The following is a 21,285-nucleotide window of genomic DNA, read 5'->3' as shown; positions in this document are numbered from 1 at the left end:
GAAAAGGGATTTTACCTTGGTATTTATTTTTAAGGATCCTTAGGTGTACACGTCCAGGTCATATGCATCGAGATGCACCCCGCCGAGTCTTTCCCTGTGTCTCTGTCTTTTCTTCTTCTCCGTATCTCCCCCCCAACATTGGGTATAACATTATAGGCTTTACTAATTAGCATATCTATCAAAGATTCTCCAATGAGAGGTTCAAGTGAGCCCCCCCTCCCCAAGGAACCTCCACCTCCTCCAGGGTGGAACCTCCCCTGGATGGTTCCACCCTGGCTCACAGAATATGTTCTGGAGAGGACCCTGGGGTCTGGGGCACACCGATCCCCAGCTACGAAGCTTCTAAAATGTTCAGTCTCTTAGCTTAACAAACAAGTCCAAGAATGTAGGCAAAAAGCACTAGGAACACAGAAGCTGTAAAAAGGTATAACAGGGGTATAAAAGAAAAGGCAAAAATCTTCATGGCATCAGCAGCAGGAGCAGCGCTGTGGTGGGACCGCGGCCGGCCTGCAGAGCTCACAGAGCCAGACCTGTTCTTGTGCAGCGAGTCCCAGGGAGTTCAGTTTCCAAGGCTGGCAAATCAATACCTGCCATAAGCATGAAATTCTTTCCCAAATGTTTACTTGTATTCTGTACAAGATGCTCATAGTTTGTGGAGGAATCCATTCTCCAGAAAAAATATTTAGAGTGCAAGTCACAGTTTTCCCCTTCAGAAATTCAGCCAAAACACACCAAATCTGCTATCCACTGACAGCATAGTGCTGGTCAAGATGTTTATACATAAAACACTCTGTCAGTGAGAGTAAAGCACATATCTTGCCTGCGTAATTGATATCTAGAAATGGGGAAGCTGGCTGAGTCCTGTTCTAAAATACGTGCTTTTATGAGAATGTAGGTTAGCTGTAGTACAGTGGATTTTACATGCCAAATCTAAGCAGTGAGAATTTTGAAGAGACTTTCAATGATGCAGGAAAAAAAGGAAGGCTTGTTTTCTCACTGAAAAATAAAATGCTTGTAAATAAATCCTAACGCTGATTTTTTTTGTGAAGATCTGTGTGAGATGAATCCCTTTACTGTCCTAGAGTGTATTAGTGTCACTAATCTACCCTCAATTTGATGTGAGATTGCTGGCCTAGGACAGGAGTGAGGAGCTTGCTCCACTCTGTGCCCAGGCACATGGTGAAGAGAGTGAGATCCTCTGTGCTCACCTTCCCCCAGCGATGTTGTGCCTGGAGCTGCAGGGGCACCTCTTTGCCTCAGCAAGCCCCTGAAAAAGCCTTAAAGGAGACATTTGCTTGTGCAGCTCGGGTGGCTGGTACAGAGCAATGAGATTTGCATGTGGGAAAAATTTTGCATGCAATTTTTTGCAACCATCTGACCTAGGAGTTTTACTTTCTACATAAACAGTTTGTCTCACTTGTCTGAGTAAGGCTTTAAGTGTGTTTTTTGTGTGTCTCTCCTTCTCTGAGGGCTGTGCCAGCTGTGGCATCTTTGGAAATGAAAAGTCCTGAAAAATTCTTGCACTTTGTTACCAAGTGCTGCTTTTTTTCCTTTTACATCATTGATGGTATTTGAAACTGAGTAGATTTGAGGGCAAATAATTCCCCCCTTTTCTGTTTCAGCAATCACCTGCCTCAGCTGCCAGCGTGCTCCTACAAACCCCACAGCTTGCACAGAGTAGCTGAGCTGAGCTGATGCCAGAAAGGTGAAGGTCTTGTAAGAGGTAACGTTTAAACTTGTGTATTCCCGGGTTTTTTAATTACAGGTTAATCATTTGGTTTTCATTCTTTTCAGCAAGGTCTGAGATGTTGGTGTCGTAGGTTTTCTGCCTGATCTACACAGATTACTTCCTTATCTTCATTTATCCTTTTAAAGATACATCACTTGAACTTTATCCTGTGGCTTTCTTTCCTAACATCAGTCAGGAAAACATTCAAAAAATTAAAGAATTAAATATTTTTGGATAATGGATAATCTCTTTTGCAAGAGATGAAAAGAGTTAAAACCTCACAAGCTTGTCACTCGATGACAGAAACCCTGATTTCTGAAAGTTGTACACACATGCAGCCTGGCCTGAGTTCAATGTCTTGACTGCCATGAAACTGGAAACATTAATTAGCATAAAAAAATTGTAATCTAGTTCTGAAAAAGCAAAAAAAAACCAAGAAAAAAGGGAAATACTACACAGTTGTCATTTGTGAGAGCATTCTTATTTTCCAGAAGACAGCAGTTTAATTCTCCAGATACTCTCACTATACCCAGCAACTTTTGATCTCCCCCCACATAATACAGCACAGGAGAGTGTCTCTTTAAATTCATTTATAAAATAATTCAGGACTGTGGGTGTCTTTGATCTGTTCCTCTCTGCTAAAGTACAGAAGAGAAGAACACGTCGCTTAGCAACCCTGCTTAGCCGGCACTGGGGGAGGCAGGAGAGATGGATGGTCCAGAGCCACAAAAGGGGAGGTTTAAGCCCCATCAGGAAACTAAATTTCAGACAATCTTTCTCAAAACTGAAGCAAGCAAACATGGTTGTTTGCAGAATTGAGTAATTGGGTAATCTCACTTTTTCCTCTTTTTTTGTATCTACTTATGGTCTATTAATAGCAATCTCCCAACCAAATGAGAAAATCCAGCATGGGATGGACAACACAGGCTTTGACAGCTTCGGGGCTGGGTTGCAGCTGAAGGGAACCTGAAGTTTAATTTTAAACCAGTTCAATAGATTTTAAATAGAATTAGTGTTGTCAAGACTAATCGTAATTAATTTCATACCGCAGTTTTAATCTTAATACTTCAAATAAATGTTGTGTGAGTCTCATCCTGTTGTACAGTTGGACAGCCTAAGTGTCCCCAGCCTGACTTATTCAGGGTCACTTACCTTGTTGTAAATAAACCCCAGAATTCTCTGAGTGGTTACCAGGCTGTGATTTCCTGGTAACTAGGTAACATCGTAGAGCTGCAAAAAAATACCAGTTAGGAAAGTAACTTTGCACTGAAGGAGATGAGCAGCCCTCAGCCCTCTGTCCTTCCTGCAGCCGCAGGCTGGTGACATCCCACGGAGCCATGGCAGGAGCAGGCACCAGCTCAAACCCTCCTGCTCTTGCCCTTGCTGACCAGTGCTGGCCTGGAGCAGCCCTGATTTATTTTTTTCCCAAACATCAAATTCCACAGCAATGTATGGCTGAGTTATGGAAGGAAAAGTGTTGCTAAAAACCTGTGTCAGAGGAAGAGTGGCAGAACTACCCACTTCAGCATCTCACATAGACAAAAAATAGTTCAGAATGAAATAAAGGTAAATTGTTACACCTGGTCTTCTATTAATGATCATAAAGATTATTTAAAATCTTCTTCATTTTTGCACCCCTTTCATTTACTAATCACCTATAACTTATTACTGAACAGTTAAGAGAATCCCTAAATTCTAATGGTTTGGGTTTCTCCCAGAGCTCAGTACAGGCAATCCTGTGCTCAAGCTCTGTAGTAAAACTGCAGATTATTAGACTGAGTACCAGTCTATCCACAGGCAGGAAGCTTGTCTAAACTGGCATCTGCTGCATATTCCAGCAATTACTAACATACCTGAAAACAGACATTATTGGACTCTGAAGCAACGTTGTTTTTATCTAGTAAGGGAAGTGGTAAGTGCTAGTGTGGAGCTCATTCAGGGCTAAGGTTTTTAGAAGAGTGTACTGAAGAATTCACAAGTGACAAGATAATTTTTACTACCCATATATAGCAAAGACCTATACAGTAGAATCCTGTCTTCAATGGGAATTTTACTGGTTACTGTTGGAGTGCCTGGATTTTACCCAGGATCTCTGAGTGTGCTTTTGGTATTGGCAAATGCTCATGTAATGTGATTCTTTGGAGAAATTTAATTAAAGAAAAATGCGTAAGGCACTTGGCATTAAGTGGTGTAAGTTTGTTAACGTACAATATGGAGAATGAAGCCCAAATTAGAAGCAAATAACACTAACTCAACTGTGAGCGTTTCCATTAAAATTGCTTTAGTAAGAAACTTCTATTTTTGTAACACATATTTTCTCTATACTCACTTTTATGGTCCAAACAAATGTAGAGGCTTTATTTGAAGTGTCACAAGCTGAAGCAAACCCGGTTGACTTGACTTTGTCTTTGCTCTCAGTTACACCACAGTTAACAATTCTTTACTGTAACTCAGTACTGAGAAAGTAATTTTGCTGACTGACTAAACTGAGGATGAGGAATCCAGCAACAATAGAACTCTTTTACTTGCACTTGTGTTTACAGTACCAGTTCATACACGTAGTGGGTTTTAGGAAACAGAAGTATGTCATATCCATAAGGCCAAGATGCTCTTTGTTGGAGATTCTTCTTACAAACAGTTTCTGTGATTCCTCTGACAGATACGGAACATCTCCAGCTTTTTGAGCAGACTTCGTGAGGCTGATAGTCTTGAGGAATATGTTTGGGACTACACTGACTTCCAAACCTGTACAAATAACATAGCTTTCTGGTTATGGCATTTAGGTTCCCAGATCAGGATGATGCATGGAAAAAGCATGCAGATAAGGCATCCTTTGCCCAAACATGTCATCAGAAACTGACTTCCTAAAGGTATGTCTCAAGTGGGAGAATGCAAACAGATGTGTGATATTTTTCCATTTCAGATCGATCATTATAATATCACTATGATGCAGATTACCTTCATGACTTCTTAATCCCAGTACTGACAGAAGGACAGTAGTCTAAATTCGCAGAAGCCTCATGTTGGAGAACTCTCAGTTTAGTGCAGGAATTCTTGAAAATATATTGACCCAGCTGACAGTACTGGGGAAAAGAAGATTATCTCTGGCATGGGACCACACTGCAACAGCCCCTGTTCTCAGGGAAGAAGCTCTCATCTAAAATGTATCAGACCATTTCTTTCTCTTGTAATCTCCTCCTAAATGAAAAGAGAATTGTTCAGCTTTTTTCATGGTGTATAGAAAAGTGTGAAGTTAAAAATAAATCTCAGCTCCTCCTCAGTGGAGGGACAATGGCTGGTTTTTTTTAACTAAAAGCCCACTGGTCCTGTTGCCTTCTGCTAAACAGTCAGGCATCGCAGAAAGGTTGTTTGGTGTTTGAGGCTCAGTTTCCCCAACGATCAATAATTACAGCAAGGAGAACTGCAGAGAGGTTGGACATCTTTACTGCCTGCAGTACTACCACCACATGTCTGACTCCAGCACCAGGCAGCTGGAATATAAATGGACTGAAAAATTCACTGAAATGCTTTGATGTTGTATAGATGTAGAATTTGAAAGGATTAGGAGTCTATTTTTAAAAGGAAATTAATAAAAGACATTATAAGGCTATGAAAAATACTGGGTGGTATAAAGGAAGATCAGGAAATTCTTGTTTTTCTCACAGTGTAAGGAACACAGGCATTCACAGAGAGAGATACAGTGTGCAAAAATATGCAAACAAACCAAAAGAAGCCATTCCCTGCTGGATTTCACTATGTGTCCTTACTGCCTGCTTCAGCTGAGTGGGGACCACGGGCCAGCCTGCCCAAACCAGCCCTGCTCATTCCTGTCTCTCATTGGAATCACCACGAGTAGCACCCGCATGGTGCTGCAGCTCTGAAAATTTGTGACTGGAAGCAAATGGTTTTGAAGGAGGGAAAAACTAGGTGCAGAGAGGTCCTTGTCCTCAGAAAGCCTACTGAACCACGCCTTTTTCCTTGGAAGAAGTCATATTTACATGACAAATTTACATGTAGCAGTGACAGTGGCAGAATATTTCCAAGAAAGCGGAATTATTAATGTTTTGGCAGCATGAGATTGTTTTTTTCCCAATTGCAAATGTTGCTCCATCTGCCACAAAACCATTGGTTCCAACAGCATGGCCTTCCCTGTTAAAGGGACATCACAACACATTGTGTCTGTGGTTGGGATATGAGGAGAGGAAGGTGATACCAGTGTCGAACACACTACAGTGGTGTGCCCCGTTGGCAAGGAGTTGGCTGTGAGAAAACAAGCCAGCTAAGGAGGTGTATCTTCCTTCCTCTTTACTAGTCTGGGAACTGTTAAGTTAGCTGTGTTTGACATCATCTATGTTAAGATTTTGATAACACCACTGGCTTAAATCTGAGTTACACCATAGAAATACTGCTTGGAAGGGGCCTTTAGATCAGCTCCTGCCTTCTGCTCAAAGCAGGACTGAACCAACACTGGATTACGTCTGCTGTGATTTTACCTGGCCTAATGTTTGGTGTCCCCCTCTGGGTAACCTCTTCCAGTGCTGCAGTATCCTCCCAGGGAAGCAGTTCTTCCTAATGTCCAGTCTGAACCTCCCAGGCTACAGTAACAGAATGATAAAATTACAGAATGGTTTGTGTTGGAAGGGACCTCAAAGCTCATCCAGTGCCATGGGCAGGGACACCTTCCACTCTCCCAGGTTGCTTCAAGCCCTGTCCAGCCTGGCCTTGGACACTTCCAGGGATCCAGGGGCAGCCACAGCTGCTCTGGGCACCCTGTGCCAGGGCCTGCCCACCCTCGCAGGGAAGAATTCCCTCCCAATATCCAATCTAAACCTACTCTCCTTCAGTTTGAAGCCATTTCCCCTTGTCCCTTGTAAAAAGTCTCTCTCCAGGAGCCCCCATTGGTCATTGTGGTGATTGCCACCTGTCACTGCCACAAAAAGCTTGGTCCTGTCTTCAGTTCCAGTTCCAGCAGCTATTCGTTCACCCTTTGGTCCCCTCTGTTCCAGGCTGAACAGCCATAGCCACCTCCATCACCCGGAGCATGTGCTCCATGTCCCCCTGCTACCCTCACTTCCCAGTTCAATGTGTCCTCTTGACCTCAGGGACCCAAGCTGGAAACTATTCCAGGTGTGACACTACTGGCCTGAGGAGACAGGGATAATGAGCTCAGCCTGCAGGCCACCCTTCTTTGGCAGCAGGTGATGTGTAGTGTTCCCCAATTGCCATGAGCGCACCCTTGGCTCACACTGTCACCTCTAGGTCCTCTCCAGCAGGGTTACTGCTGACCCAAACAGTTCCCAGCCTCTCCTGGCACTATGTTACCAGGTGTGGGCCTTTGTATACCTTGTTCAACTTGATGGGATTTCTGCTGGCTATCCCAAGTTCCCAAAGATTCTTCCCCGAAGGTTACAATGTGGCATGTCAACACCTCGACCCTAATTTAGTGTCATCTTCAGGTTTGTTGTTTCTACATTTCTACATCATCGGCCAGGTGACACTGAAGGTGGTAAACAGCATCAGTCGTGGTGCTGACCCAGGAGAGCTCTGATTCCCTTTAGCCACCAGGCAGACATTGATGGCTCTTTCAGTCTAGTGCCTTTCTGAGTAAATTCTCTGACTGTGACATATGAACAGAAGGAACAAACTGCTTTTCTGTTTGGTACCTTAATGGTGACCTGTTCCTAAAGACTTTGAGCAGAGGATAGTGGACTATATAGTGTGCAATAGCAGCAAAGGCAAAGCATTGTTTAAATTAAATGGAATTCTATAAGTAGACTTCCAAAAATTACATTAAACTAGAAATTGTTCTGTTGTTCAACACCTAGTCCATTATTTTGGAGTATACAAAATATGGAGTATACATTGTTCTTTTGCAATTAAAAAAATGAACATTTTTGTCTTTTGTTCTTCACTGGCATCACACCAACCTCTCACCATTTACAGCAGCAGGAGGGAGAGTCCTCAACGCCAGGACAGCCAGGGGACTTCCGTGGCACACCAGTCATCCACATCCCATCCCTGCTTCAGCTCAGGACCCAACCTCACCTCCCAACCACAGCATTACTGGCTTACCTGGCACAGGTGAGTGGCTCTGCCTCTCTGCAGTCCTCAACATTTTCAGTGTAACACCATAACAAGTCTGTCTCTTCAAAACACTCTGTTTTTAGGAAAACATCACATGTCCCCAAAGATACCTTCCTGATTTCTTTTTTGAAATCTGAATAATAATGAGGGTAAAAGGTATGTGATTCCTTAAACCTAAAGGAGACATCCAACATAAAAAAGAAATCTTAATTCTAAAATTACTATTTTAGTGATGACTTGTAATCTATGCAGTTTTATCTACTTGATAATACCCAGCTTAGTGTTAGATCTAAAAAAAAGAATGAAATGAGAAAATTATTCCTTTGATATGCATTAAGTTATTCAGTTAGTAAATTAGTGAATCTTATCCTGTTATTAGCTATTAGCATGTTACACTTCTTGATGTTGCTCATGAAGAATGCATATGAAAATAAGGAAAAAAATTTCCTTTTGAAGTTCCTGCCACTTGATTTCTTGACATTTCTTTTAATTTGTGACTAACCTCTTGAATGCAGTATTCCACTGTCTGGTTTTATGAGAGATTCTTCATTTTCAATTTGTTCTCCCATTGATCAGACTTTTTTTTGAATGGGTAGCTCTCAAGATAATTAGCCTTTCAAAGAAACCATGTTCTCCTAAATAGTTATTAATGAGTATCTCTCCCATTCAGTGCTCTTAGCCCTTTTTCATTAGGGGATTTTCAAGGCCTGGTCAACCTGTGCCTGGTACTACTGAAGACAGCAGGAGTCTCACTGCAGATTTGAGGGAGAGCAAGAGCAGACCCTGGGAGTGAAGAAACATCATTTGCATTCATTTTGTCTTTGGCAGATGGCTGTGTTCTAGGAGAACCTACAAACAGCTCTTGTGGCTCCAGGGTAGACTGAGGAGGGAGTAAAATGAGTGAAAGAAAACAAGGTATGTTTCCTTCTCTTTTGTCATCCTCTGTATGATCAAGGTTTCCATCTTCAGAAGAGCCCATCAGCTGCAGCAGCTGTGCTAAGGAGCCTCAATTAGACTGCCCTGTTCACAGTGCTGGAGACGAAAAGCCCCCTTTTATTTGAAGTCAATGTACATTACATAAACATAAACCCATTCAAACCAACAGTCATTCTGTATCTGAAGTTATTTTCCCACTAAAGAGTCAATCGTCTTTAGTAAGACTATACTTTGTTTTAGGAATTTTTGCCAGTGTTACCCTTGCAATTAAGAGCACACTGGATAATAAAGTACTCCAACACATCATGCACAGCTCCAGTGATCCAATCCTATTCTGGTTCCTGCTTGGCTTTTCTGGGCCAGTTCTTGTCCCTTCCCTTCCCTTCCTCTCATCTTTAACCTTAGACTCTTAAGCCCCGAGCATGGACAGCTATTCTCATGCTGAAATGCATGGGGAATTTTTATGTCACACCCTGTGCTTTCTGTTTGCTCCTTCAAAACAGACTGAAACATCATCCTTATCCTTTATCTGCTTCCTTGTAAGCTCTTCTGCTGTCTCTCCCTGCTTCCTCCACGCTCGGTCATCAAAGAACCTCTACGACAAACATGAATTTTCCTTCTATTTCCAGACAGACTTCTATCCAAACCAGAACCTCATGGCATTTCTCCATGAAGGTGTAGTTATCTGTTCAAGGTCAGTATCCCAAAACAGGGTGGTTTAGAGTCTTCCAAACTCATTCCATCAGTTTATTTCCCAGTTTCTGTGAGCAGTATGATCACTCCTTTTTTGTCATGTCCATCCACTGTCTCAACTTCAGCAGAGGTTACACTATGGGTCAGCTTGGACCAACTGAATCCAAACTTAATACTTTTTTCTCCGTGACAGAAATGGCATTTCAGAGATGTCCTTTTCTATGCCAGCTAAGAACTAAAGCTTTGAACCAGGCTCTGATGATCTTACAGCTCATATCTGTAACATGAATGACCAAGTCAAATAATTTTATCTGATTTATGGCTTTACCTCCTTAGCAATCTCTTCAGCCTCCTTTTGTTTCCTGCTTCTCTGTCACTTCAAATAAGTTACTGCTCTTTGCTTTCCCAGTGCCCTCCTTGACCCACCTACTCCAGCAATCTCTTTCACTAGGAAATTACTTGTCCCTCCCACGGGCAATAATTCCAAAATTTCCTCTGCAGTCAAGAAGTCATTTAATCCACATATCTATCTCCTAAATTTCCTCGAAGCACTGTGAGTAGATGCTTATTTTCCTGTCCCTTGCACAGACGCAGGAACAAGGGCCGAGGGGGTTACCAGCAGCACGACCAACACCTCTCACCTGTGTTTGTCTGTTTTGTCCCCAGCTGTCACTTCCCTGCCCTGGGTTTGCTGTTTTCATCTGCAGCTATGCACAGCCAATTTCAGTGGCGTCTTATTCTGTGCTTCAGGTTTCTATAAGCAACAGAAAATAACAGTTGGCTATTTTGTCTCTGCTCGTCCTGATTCTGCAATCCCTAAAGACCAACATCTTCCTTTGCAATAAACACTGGACATTTTTTAGAATAAATAGATCAAGAACTTTGGTAGAAAAACATCTCAGAAATATCAACATCTCCTTTCAGATAGAAAGTCAATGTGAGATTAATGAAATTGAAAAAAAAATTCAAATAAAACCCAGGGTGATCCAACACAGGTTGTAAAAGTCAGTATAAATGGCTGACCAAACAACCATCATGCAGTCATAACTTAAAGGGAAGCTTCACTTGGGAGAAGAGCAATGTTTATAGAGAGGCTAATTTTATCTTAGTGAATACTATTAAAAGTTACAAGTTGTAGTCCAAAATACTGCTTTGCAGCTCAGAGGAGAGCTAGCACAGGCTATGAACTGGCCTCACATGGCAATCTATTTCTGATACCATAAAAAATACACTATTTTAAGAGCCCAGGCAAGCTGCGTGGGTACAGCCCTGCCCTTCCTGCAGTTGATAGTTTTGCTAGTGGCATCGGTGAAATGATGTTTTCCTCTGGTGTTAGCCCATGCAAGTTTAAATACTGGGCCAGGAAACCCATATCAGTTCTATTGCATGCAATACCAGTGATTTTAAACCCATTTGCTTAGGTGGATTACTAAATGGAATTTGAAAAGTGATTTATTATTGAAAATTATTTTTGTTTGTTTATTCATCCAGTTTTCCTAATTGTGCCATGTTATTCTGTATGCTAGTGTGCTTCTGCTGTATCAGGACAAAATAGGCACTTAAGCCTTTGGGCATATGAGGTAAGTCGTGTCCCTTCTCCATTCCACTGGAAAATCAACAAAAGCAAGCCTTTAATAGCATGAATTCCATTATGACCCACCTTAGCAGGCACCTAAATCCTTCAGCTGCTATGATAATTTATCTTTGAACTCGTTAGTAGCAGTGCATAACTAACAAGTAAGCTGCAGGAACATGCAGTTACTCTGTATTTACATGGTGTTTGCTGTGCAGTTGTGGTGTAATTACAGAGATTATACCTGCTCTCTAGAATAAGAGTACATGGTGTACCTCATTTTGTGCAGTTTCACACCAGCAAAGCAGAGCACAGCGTGACGGAGCTGAACAAATGTTCCATTCTGCAGCGGGTGGAAGCGAGCCCCAGGTAGGGAGCAGGGCAGGGGCCGCGCAGAGAGCCGCGATTCAGACCAGCGCCGCGCCTTGGGGCTGCACCTCACCCTGTTTGGAGTTTGGACTGCTGCCCTTTCAGTGATGTAAGTGAACTTGAATATGCAGATTCAAAGTCAGGCAGGCTAGAGCTCGGGGTTTTTTAGTACAGTAAATTTCCCCTCTGATGTATACTATTGTAGGTTTCTATAATAATTACAGGAAATGCATGGAAAGCATCTATCTTCTTAAAAAATTTTAATTTTTTTAAGTTTGTTTGATGCTAGCACATCCCCACAGCTTTGACCTAAAACTACATTGGTACCACAATACCGAACGTGAAGTTGCAGCACGTAGGTTCTGGGGAAAAAATACCAGCACGTGATGGAAAGCACTAAGAAATAATGCTGTGCCTCTGAGCTGATCACATTTTATATGATTCAGCATAAACATAAGTAAAACTAAATTTAAAGATTCTATTATGTTTGAGATCCACCAGGAAGGGCAATACTGTACAAATTGGTGCACGAATTGCTGTGCCACTGCTCCAAAGCAGTCTTTAGACTCATGCATGCAGTATTGCCTTCTCCGAGGAGAGTGCCCAGGCCTTTCTAGAGCATGGATACAGCACCACACTAGTTAAGCAACTCAACAGAAGAAACATGGATTTATTTGCTGTTGCCAAAGAGTAAAATTGCAACTCAGCATACAATAAAACCATCTAAGAGTTCTCTGTTCTGCTTCAGGTGGAAGGAAAAGTAGGGAGCTTTTCTGGGTGTAAATTATTGTTGTTCAGCTTTATAATAATTTTCCTGTCTTGAGGGACTTGATTTCTGAGTATGGTGTTAACAGCATCTCGCTCTAAAGGGCCAGCAGTGTGACATGACAGGGCATGAGCTGCACTGCATTCATTTCCAGTACTGTGTTTGCAGTGTACAACTACATCACCAAATGAGATGCAAATTACCCTGATATAATTATCTCATTTGAATGTCTCGAGGTGATTTCAGTCTGTGCTGCAGCCAGTGCTCTCATTTGTATCGCTTCTGCTGGCCTTGGGAAGGCGGGTGGGGCTCCCTCATCCCCGTGGCTGGGCTGCCTCTGGCACCCAGGCTGGTGGACAAACCAAAAACTGGGGGTTTGAACCTTGAGTTCAGGGACCTTTGATGCTTAACATCAACAACTTATTTCTGTCACAAACTACATTATCTGAGGAGTTGTTCCTGAGCACAGAGAGTTAACATTTCAGTCCATCTCAGATGCTGGTTAAGGACATGAACACAGTGCACTAAGTCTTTTCTGCACTGACAGATTTAAAAATAATTTCAGAAGAAGTTAGAGAGAGAAAATAAAATAAAACTTCTTTTCCAAAATTCATTTTTGAAAAAACTATATTTGGTTTCTCACTAGCAGTATTCCTATGTGGATTTTTTTTGATTTTTAACTGTTTTTCAAGGTCTTCCTGTTTTCATAGTAGGCAGTAAGGAACAATGGAAGAGATGCCTGTCCATGTCCCATTTACAATCACAAACATCATCATCCATGAATTCCATGACTTTTTCATTTCCATTTTTCCTACTTAACATCACACAGTGCTGGGGTGGCAGCTGCAGCAGCTGTTTACAGTAGCTGGACTACCAGCAAAGCATTTCCCCGGCACACCAACCAGAGCCAAGCCTGTATTTTACAGACGCCTTCAAAGCAAACATTTCAGGCCAACTGCAAGACTTGGATTTGAAGTTCTAAAGCTCGTTAGCTCTGATGTACCACGGCACTCAGTGTCTGAGTTGGCTTTTACCTCCTTTTCCATATTGTCAAAGTCCCTCCAATGCCTTTCTTTGTAAGAGGACACAAGGGACCCAACCCAACTCCCACCAAAAAGTGCAATCATTCCTTCAAACTTTTATCTTAAAAGACAGTATTTTAGAGTCTGAGAAGGGCAGTTTCCTCCACCTAAAAAATGGAGAAATAATAGCTTTGCACTGACTCCAGCATGGTCCTGGTCAGACTCTTCAGCTGAGGTTCTGATACAGCCTTGTTTTTCATTCAGGTGTTACATTAACCAGGAGAATCCTGCCATTATTTCTAGGAATGAAGTAAGTTTTAAATGGTGAAATTGTGCATAATTTCAATTGTTCTCAGGGAGAATACTCAAGACTGGCTCTCATGTTTTGTTCACAGAAACAGACACGTGATGCAAGTTCATATGTACAATGAATGGCTTTGGGACAAATGTTTGAAGACTTCTTGCAACAAATTGCTCACAAATGATCTACAGCAAGAGTTACTTCCAGAATGGTTACTGCACCTATGCTAGGAAAAAAGATATTCAAGCAAATCAATCTGCTTGTGGACAAATAATGAAAAGAGAAAACCAAAAAATTCCTCTAACAAATATGAAACTGCAAATTATTCACAGCTCAGTTGGCAACAACCAATTTTTGTGGTAGTAGGAGCTCATGGAGTAGGAGGTAACTGTGTGAAGAATGATTGATTTGGTATCTTATATTGCAATTCTGGAAGGGCTTCAACATCTAATTTAAAAGCCATCCTCCTTCTTTTACCCAGTAAAGGAAATAAAATAATAGTTGATGTCTGTGAGCTGTTTTGGGCAGATAGGATCTATTTTGTGTCCTCTGGACACTGACAACGGCTACCTCATAAGAAAGAGCAGTTATTAGAAAAAATATCTCTTGCCAGAAAAAAACAAACAAAACCTGCCTAAGGAAGGATATTGCCATCACAATCCTCTTTGCATCTTCCCAGGAAAGACACGTAATGGGTCTGAACTTGGTGAATCTTTGAGTTGTGGAGCCTTGTGTAAGCTGCACATCCACCAGCCCATCTTTCGGTACAAACACTGATTTACTTCCCTCTTGGAAGAATACAAAGCACTTTTGGGACGTCTCTCAACTAAGAGCACCTTCTGTCTCTCCTTCCCCACTCCTGGGATGGAGCCAGCCACCCTTTTGGTGAGAGGTTCTGGCATGCTGCAGTGGGATGCCAGCAGAGTTGTCTTCTCAAAACAAAGTGACTGTAACATGCTCTGTTTATGCCTGTGGAGTGGTGGGTGAGAGTTTAGCATTCAACTCTTCTTAACTCCTTACACGTGTATTCTTGATTGAATATGTAATTCCTAATTTATTCCCAAGCAGGCACATGCTCTCTTTCCAAGGCATAGCAGATGTGAGGGAGTCCGCTTCATCCCTACTGCTTTACTTCACAAAACCCTTCAAATGCTAAAGCCATAAATAGGCATTATAGCACAATCTTCAGCTGAATGATCTCCAACATTACTGCAGATCTTAGTCATAGTGAAAGCTTTTACAAGCTACTTTGAGCTAATGGCAAAATAGTTTTCACTTAAAGCAGCGATGTGTTCCTTCCCACCAATGCTAATTGCTATGATTCTATTGTAAGTTCTGGGCTTAGTTACACTGAGCTTGAGTTAGCTCATTATAACTTAACTCTAACCATTTACCAGAGATTAATTTTACCATTTCTGTGGTTTCAGAGAGAAAGATAGAAGATACACTTCCATGTCACCAAAGTCAACAATGGGAAAAAGGTGCATTTCTGCAAGAATGTTCTAGGCAACCTCCTCAACAACAGAAGGACGTGCTGCAGAAGGTGATGTTCAGGAGCCATTTCACCCTCCCACAAGGATACAGAATGAGGACATCTGCATCCAGCTGAGCCATGCCAAACCACCTTGACTTCCTGCCTCTTATACCTTTCTTTGCATGCTGCTAATCCGTGTTAGATTCAAGACTGTTTGAACTGTCTGTGGATGGCAAGGCCAGTCCATGGCTGGTGAACCTCCTACCCACCACTGGTGCTTTAGGAGCCCTTTCTGCAGCACCTGCCTCCTTGGGACAGGAGCTGGGGCACACAGTAACTCATCACCTCACTGTCAGAGCACAGCTGATACGTTGGTGGACTAACTTCAACAATTTCACTGCAGAAAAGCTTTAATTCTGACTATTGTAAGACTATAGACAAATTTCTCAGCCTGCTTCAGTCTACAAACTGCAGATACATATATAGGTTGTTTGATCCTGTATACAAAACCCACCACTGCCCTTTGTCTTTACCCTCCCCATTCCCTGCGATTTGGGAAAGTTTGCCTGGAAAGGGTCAGAAAACATTCACCTGCTGCAGGTCCTCCTAAGCCCCCCAGCTTTTAAAAAATTTATTTAATTTGCTACATGTGATTAACTCCACTGAGTTTTTGCCAGGCAGAATTTGCAACTCAAAGTACCCCATGAGTGCTGCAACACTGCCAGGAAGTAAATACCACCACAGTCTTCATAATCACTGTTTTCCCAAAGAACAGGTATAGCAGACAGGCTATTTTAGGCTATAAATGGAAATCAGAAAATGAGATTTTCTTTCCCTGCTAGTTCTTCTCCTGAGAATTTTAGTCCTTTCCTCTGTGCACGTGCTTTGGTTGTTGGTGGCAGCATATTGGTAATATGGGTCTCTCAGAGCATCAGTCGCTGGAGCCTGTTCCACAGCACTGAAGTGCCAGGGAACATGGGAAATCATTCCCACTAGTACCAACATGCTGTTTGTTGATATAAAATCACGTATTAGATCAAAACCAGATTGGGATAGCCTGATTTACTCCATGACTCTGGTGACAGTTGATTTAAAATTCGGGTGTACAAAGTAAGTAAAGGTATTCCCCAGCTACCTGCTCTTCCTTTTCTAGTAGTGGTAATCCATTTGCAACTCTCAGTTTTGCAAATTGCCTGTCATCTCCTGTGGATGATCAAAGTCCAGTCATGAATACAGGCACTCTGGACTTGCAGTCCTGTCAATATCAGGGATGTCTGGCCTTGCCTTCAGTTTGTAGCACAGACACTGTCATCTAAAACATCCATATCACATGGATCTAATGCAAGATCTTCGCATGGCCTTTAAATCTGAGAAGTTCCAATTTTCATTCTTCTATCATCAATTCTTCTATCATCAGTTCTATCATTCCTCATGTATTATGCATTTTTTTTTTCTGGAAAAAGCTTTGCATTATTAGGAATTCAAGAGATAAGGTTTTGCTACAGCAACATGCTGATCTCAGAACTTGAGAACAGATCCTTAGCATCACATACACTTTTCTGTTGCCCCTAATGGTAATGAGAAGCATTTTCTGGGTTAGGAAATACCCTCATTATTTCACATGACAGGGTGATACTAGGCCTGTGTCCCCTTGTTTGATTAAATGCTAATCACAGGTATCCTTTGAGCTGCTGAGTAGTCAGTGGTTTATTTTAGTCAATTGTAGTACTACTGAGAAGCACTCTCTTCCTGCCTTTAGAAACAAAAACCCCATTTAACCTTGGAAAAACACGATTCATGCTATTTTCTTCACCAAAGGAAAAGGAGTGGGTTTTTTTGGGTACAAACCTATTCAGTGAAAGATATCTTAGTCAACAGGGGTCAGCTCCGGCACTCATAGAAGACGAAAGATTTTGAGAGAATATGTGAAAAAAACCAGATGGCTTTAACTAAATTAATAGAAACCATACTTTGTGTTTTACCCAGCCATCACATGTGGTAATCCTGACATTCCAAATAGTTGTCACAGTCTTACTCTCTCATTCTCTTAGTCTTCCACTTTGCTTTGTCATTTACAGTATTCATGTGCTTGACTTCAAGCAGCCTGATGCTGTTCATGGGTTACTTGGTTTGACATTAAAATATCATTAAAATTGAAAAATCATTTAGAAAGTTGGAGGACTGTTATCCAGTAAAAATTCTCAGAGCACAGTGGAAGATGTAAAGTGACTGAACTTTTGGATTTACTCTGAAGAGGTCCTGTTCCCCTCTCTCTCCTTGCCCATCACCAGCTGCAGCCACCCTTGCTGATTCTGCTTCCTCTGCCCCTTTCTCATGGAGGTGCCTTTCATTTTACATGACTTATTGAGATGTTTTCATCCTTATCCCTCTCTAGTCCTCCTTCAGACACAGCCAGAAACCCAGCTGTTACCTGTGCCTGCCTTCTTGTTCTATCACCAGCTGAAAACCTTTTAAACTATTGATGGCAATGGTTGACCTCCATCCTTTAATCCCACAGTTTTCCTTGTAAAGCCCTTTGTCCCAGCACTCTTTCTCCTTGAGCCACTGTGGTTCCTCAGAATTGGAGGAGCAGCAGTGAGCAGATTACAGCTGTGAGGACACACAGCTCAGCCAGCAGCATCCTGACCTACAACAAAGTCCAAGAGTCCAATAACCACTGAAACTTGGCAAAGCTATGCCTAAAGGGCGGCAGCTACAGGTCCACCCCTGTATTTACAGCACCCACCAGGTACTTGATACTGCTGCTGATCCTATGAGCTATCAAGGAGAACTTGTATCAGGATACGTATCAGAAAAGCAGCTTTTCCCACACTAGAAATCCAGATCAGTAGGCAGAAACCCTCACTGCCTAAATAGGGTTCAAATCTGAACAAGAATTGTGGGCTAATCTATCTGCCAGATCTTCCCCTGCTAGAGTTGTGCTGCTTGAACAAGGACTACTCTGGATTTGTTATTAATGTTTACTCATCTTGCCCCAACAGGCAGTCCCATGCCTGCTGCTGTGCAGGCACAAGGGAACAGGTCATCCTTACCCAGAACATCCGCAGTGCTAAATCATGATCTTCATCTCCTGCTTTCCCAGCATTCAACCAGAGGTTATTTTTCACTGCTAACCTAAAAGAGCTCAGAAGAAAGCTCAGTCTTTGGTTTAAATAATTAACTACTTTGACCTGGATATTCTGAGAGGCCCCACTAATCTCAGCCTTCTCAGCAGTTTCTAAAATAAAATAAAAACAATAGAATAAGATGAAATAACATAACATAAAATTAAATGAAATAAAATAAATTAGTCTAAGTCACCATCAGTTTTATGACCAAGCTCTTCAGCTCACACTCGGGATCAGACCTGCTGCTTCTCTGTCCTGGTCGGTTTGTGCCCAAGGCAATGGCAAAACAGCAGTTTATTTCAACTGAGAATTTGATGCCAGGCTATTTTGGGACTGAGTGAAACTTGTCCTCCATAATTACTTTACAATCAGTGAAGAGCTCTTTCTAGAGCAGCCTGGTGTGATACAAAACATGCTTTAAATATTCTGGGCTTGTACTGTGTAACAGCAAGAAAGGACAATGGCCTGGAGAGTGCAGGGTGTTCACTTGAGAGGCCACAAAAGTCCTATGGCTGTGACAGAACCAGCAGAAACAGACCATTTAACCAGCCCTGAGGCTGCTAACAGGGGGCCAAGGAAATCCACAGGAGAGCTGGAAAGCTTATAAAGTGTTATCTCCTCTGTAGTGCTGCATGGAATTTTATTACAAAAATATATGTACTTTAACAAATGAAATATCAACCTGTGACTTGGTTTCTGTGTTGCAGAAAGAAGGTGAATACGTCATTTATTGGGATGCTCCAGGTGAGCACGCACTGCTCCAGGAGTGTTTAACCACCCTCGGCAGCAGCGAACGCCTGCGGGCCCAGGCAGGGAGGGGCAGTGGCCACACCCTGTGCTGTCACCTGTGTGTGGCCACAGCCTGTGCTGTCACCTGGCACCGCACACACCAGTCCTGTGCTGTCACCTGTGCGTGGCCACAACCTGTGCTGTCACCTGGCACCGCACACACCAGTCCTGTGCTGTCACCTGTGCGTGGCCACAGCCTGTGCTGTCACCTGGCACTGCACACGTGTCCCAGCCCCTCCCTCGGGCACAGGTTGGACAATCCCCGTTTTCACACCTGCTCTCCACGAGAAGGTCACCGAGCACTGGGTGAGAGATGACTGCACAGACCTTGGGGTAGGGGAAGGCAGAGCGCGTGACCCTCTGAGGCCCCAACACCTGCCTGCAGCTGGGCACAAAGGGCCTCTGCTTACTTGCCGAGGCATGGCAGCCCCTGCCCTGCAAGTCTGGGCTCCCGCCTGTGACATGCACGAAGAAGAGCATTCGAGAAGTCATCGGGAGGGCGGGTTCCTGGCGTGTTTGCCCCCAGGTACCCGTCCGTCCAGTGACAGTTGCTGGTGATGAGGATGTGCCCCACGTCCCCTGCACGCAGCAGGACACCAGGACCAGCTCTTGGTAGCCAAGGCTGAAGTCTGCAAGGCCAAGTGAGGAGTTTCCACCCAGCCCTGACCTCGAGCACGTCGGTGGTGTGAGGACACCAGGCAGCACTGCCAGCCAGACTCACAGGATTTTAATGTCACTTAGCAAATCTCACTTGCATCTTGGTTCGGGCTGGGATGAATCTTCAGTGCTTGAGAAGATGGGAAAAAAATAACAACCCAATACCCACAAGTTAGGTGATCTACCAACAGGATTTTTTTCTTACCCCCACAGATAACCCCAGGAATCTGGCAGGGGAAAAACCAGAAGTCCCTTCTGTTTACAATCACAGCAGTCCACCAAATCCCTCAGGACTCACAACAAAAAGTCATTTTCTCTCTTCAGGAATTTCTACTCAGTTGCACAATCCTTCCATGAGCTTCTCAAACCACCTCTGTAATCACATGGTGCTCCAGAATTTTTATCCTCCCATTACTATTAACTGTCTTCTAATTTCCAGCCTGCATTAACTCAAGACTAATTGATACCCATTAAAAGGGAGGCGTTAAACCTTTAACTCATGTAGTTCTTCCAGCCTGATACTTATCCCTAAGGGGATTTATCAATAGTTGTTTTCTGTTGTGCTTTGTTTAGTGGGGCTAAAAAGAAGAATCTGATGTTTATCAGTCATGAAAGTCCTTCCTGCACAGGAATGGTTGTGTGCCTTCACCTGGTAGCCCAGAATAGGTCTGCAGTTTGCTAAAACACAGCATTCTTAGCTACATGTGAAAATTGCTTATGTTTTGCTCCCAGGGAAGGTGCCAGGTACCAGGGTACGAGTCCTGGGCAGTGAATTCGCAAAGCCCCACGTTTGCAGGGTGGGCTCAGCTCTGCAGCATCCCTCAGCAGCAAGGAGTCACTGTCACCTCCCTCTGCAAAACTGTCTCTGCCACCTTCCTACAGTATTACTACTTTTAAAAGAAGTTTATGCCGGCAGATTTTGACAAGCAAACAGCAGAGCCTTTGGGAGCACTTCCTTCAGTTTTGGTGGAATTCTCTGTGGTGGCTGCTGGGTTGTGCTGTCCCTGTCCTGCACTCCGTGTCCTCCTCTCGCCCTGCTCTGTTTGCCATCTCGAGCCCCTGCTGTCTCTCCTGGGGATCTTACAGTGAGCCCCTGCATGTTCTGAGCTCTGTGGGCAGGACACAGCCCTGCACCACATGCATGGTGCTTCCTCCCACCCCTCTCTCTGCCCCCGTCCCAAATCTCACACACCTGCTGTACCAGGACACTGCCAGCAGTGAACCTGCGGCATCTGGAGAGGCAGGAGCTCCAGCTGGTGCATTCAGCACCTTAAAAGCCCCCAGGCCAAGGCTGGAGCTAGAGAAGATTGTCTCCCACTCATAGATTTGTTATATTTGGGCCTCCATTGTGTTTACTCCCCACAAATATTCTGTCAAAATGAGATTAACAGTAAAAATAATTGCTAAGAAAGCAACCAAAGCAATTATTGTTGGATGTTTGTGGAGCAACAAAGAGTTGGAAGGGGCACATATCTCCCAGGCACTGTGCTGGCCACGGCCAACAGCTCCGCGTGGGACCAGGGTGCGAATTCCAGCTCCCTTTGCACCCTGAGAAGATCCAGTGGCACCTGCATCTCCTCCATTGCTGCTCCCCTGCACGGGAGGGCTGTGAGGAGCTGCATGTCAGAGTGAGCCTGTCCTCCTGGGGAGACACCACAGCACACTCAGACAGGGGTAAGGAGATTTTTAGGGTCCCTGTCTGGGTTTCCTTTGCCCATGAGCTGAGCAGTGACCAGACACCAAGTGGGGACCCCAAATCTCCCA

The 21,285-nt window shown here is 43.4% G+C and overlaps 1 long non-coding RNA gene across 2 annotated transcripts in view; it reads left to right on the top strand.

The window, feature by feature from the left end:
• Positions 1-18,756, top strand: part of LOC108447421 — a 24,268-nt gene extending 5,512 nt beyond the window's left edge. The window contains exons 2-8 of one of the 2 annotated variants that reach the window (XR_001862971.1): positions 1,623-4,599; positions 7,673-7,810; positions 8,642-8,728; positions 9,379-9,443; positions 10,969-11,493; positions 13,437-13,482; positions 13,568-18,756. This is a non-coding gene — a long non-coding RNA (uncharacterized LOC108447421). The remainder of the gene's footprint in view (positions 1-1,622; positions 4,600-7,672; positions 7,811-8,641; positions 8,729-9,378; positions 9,444-10,968; positions 11,494-13,436; positions 13,483-13,567) is intronic. The other variant, XR_001862970.1, reaches the window with a different exon arrangement.
• Positions 18,757-21,285: the final 2,529 nt, after the last annotated feature.

Source organism: Corvus brachyrhynchos, unplaced genomic scaffold (assembly GCF_000691975.1).
Source record: "Corvus brachyrhynchos isolate BGI_N302 unplaced genomic scaffold, ASM69197v1 scaffold266, whole genome shotgun sequence".
Taxonomy (NCBI): domain Eukaryota; kingdom Metazoa; phylum Chordata; class Aves; order Passeriformes; family Corvidae; genus Corvus; species Corvus brachyrhynchos.
Note: the sequence above shows the minus strand (reverse complement) of the source record. Positions and strands in the feature narration are given on the sequence as shown.